The 2,105-nt window shown below is 32.3% G+C and overlaps 1 non-coding gene across 1 annotated transcript; it reads left to right on the forward strand.

Moving 5' to 3' along the window:
• The first annotated feature begins 1,126 nt into the window (after window positions 1-1,126).
• On the forward strand, window positions 1,127-1,212 carry TRNAY-GUA. Its single transcript is given in 2 exon segments — window positions 1,127-1,163; window positions 1,177-1,212. It is a non-coding gene; the product is annotated as a tRNA-Tyr (tRNA).
• Window positions 1,213-2,105: the final 893 nt, after the last annotated feature.

Genomic DNA, 2,105 nt, shown 5'->3' on the forward strand with positions numbered 1-2,105 from the left:
AAGTTTCTAACTTGTTTTTAGGTGAGAACCTCTTAGAACCTCCTAGTTACAGAATTTCTAGAGAAACAGAGGAAGGCGATCGATTGGTGGTGGTATACTCATACCAGATGTTTTTGCTTGTTGAAGTAATCGAAACGTGTGTGAGCTAAAAGTTATTTCGGTGTTCTTGTTTGTTTTCGTTTTGATTCTTGAATCACCTATTGATTGTATTCCGCACAATCAATAGGTTGTTTGATAACATTGAAAGATCCGTTTCACGGGACTTACATAACCTTTTAAATATTGTCATTTAATAGTTGTTATGGATTCTCTTGAGCAATCTGGTTCGCCTAGTACCACACCCTGATAATTCCGACATCGGTTGGGGTAACAAGAATCCTAAGAACCAAAATACTTTATGATACATGACTGTTTTTTGGAACTATGATCCAACCCCTGTGTTTGAATTTTGAATATGGAAGTAAAATAACCCCTTTTTATGGTATTAAATCAGCAAGTGATTGTCATTATTGTATTCATGATTGAATTCAAATGATATTTAAATTAAGTTTCGGAAATTTTTGGTAAATTAAGTAATTAACACTACGCGCGAAAAATCGGTAAGGGCAGGAGCACCTCAGTGACTCCATTATCCTCTGCCCATGACTATTATTATTAATTATGTAGTCCCTAAAGTTTAAATCTCCTCTAAACCATCTCTTTAAGATCAGCCAAACCACCATTGATCTTGTAACTTTAGCATTTGGGTTCGTAATTTTCGGTGTAACCATGTTTAATTTATTCATTCTATCAGTGGCGGAGTTTGAACAAAAACTCAGTGGGGGCCAGACTCTTAAAATCCAAATTGGTGGGGGCCGGGCTATTAAAAAACCAATACTTTACACTACAAAATACTTTTTCTTCAGAAATTTTCAGTAAAACTTAACACTATGAGCGAAAAACCGACCAGACCGGGGCTGCATTATAATGATTTTCATTTTCTTACAGGATTGCTACTTCTAAATGTTGTTTCATGAGTATAAAACTTATATATAGGCATTATAATTTAAATGTGTGTGATCTATCATGCCTTTGCTGACTTACTAACAACTAAATATAAAATTAAACGAAACAAAACTAACATCAACCGACCTTAGCTCAGTTGGTAGAGCGGAGGACTGTAGTGTGATCATGGCTATCCTTAGGTCGCTGGTTCGAATCCGGCAGGTCGGATTTTTTTTTTTAAATGTTAAAAATCTTTTTCTGTTCTTATATATAAATAAATAAATACTAGCAAATGGACTTTTAAAATTCCCCTTCACGTTATTTTTTCCTATACATTTTAAAAGTTAAAATTTGAAAAATTAATATTAGGTATGCATAATTTTGTCTCGTTTGTGGATTTCTTCTAAGATTTGAAAGTATAAAAAGGGTCAGTTTCATATATTCAGAACCAACTCTTAACAACTTTGAAATTATATTGCATTCATAATTTTTTTATGATATTTATGAATAGAGTAATCTATTTCCTACATATACAAAAGCAAAAGCAAGTTAGGGGAATAGTGTCACGCAGCTGTGTGGCACTCTCTTGTAAGACTAATCATTTTATTATTTTATATTCGTTTTAAAATTACGGTTTCGTCCTTAATTTAAAATAAAATTACGTTTTTGCACTCACTACAAAATAAAATTATGTTTTTGTCTATCGTTCAAAATTACGATTTTGCACTCGGTTCAAAATTATGATTTTATCCCCAAATTACAATTACAATTTTGGCCCCAATTCAAAATAAATTTTTGCTTTTGCCCCAAACTAAAAATGACGATTTTGCATTTTAGCCCCCTTTCAAAAATTATGATTTCGCCTTATTTTAAAATTATGTTTTTGCCCGGTTCAAAATGAAAGTATGCTTTTGCCCCCTAATTCAAAATTACGATTTTGTTCTCAGTTCGAATTAAAAATATAGTTTTGTCCCCCACTTAAAATTGCGATTTTGTTCTTAGTGTAAAGTTATATTACGATTTGGTCTCCGGTTCAAATTTATAGTATTGTCATCACTTTAACTTTTGGCAAATTACGGTTTTACCCAAGTAAACAGATACAACTTTGCCCTCAGTTCAAA

Source organism: Helianthus annuus, chromosome 11 (genome assembly GCF_002127325.2).
Source record: "Helianthus annuus cultivar XRQ/B chromosome 11, HanXRQr2.0-SUNRISE, whole genome shotgun sequence".
Lineage (NCBI taxonomy): Eukaryota > Viridiplantae > Streptophyta > Magnoliopsida > Asterales > Asteraceae > Helianthus > Helianthus annuus.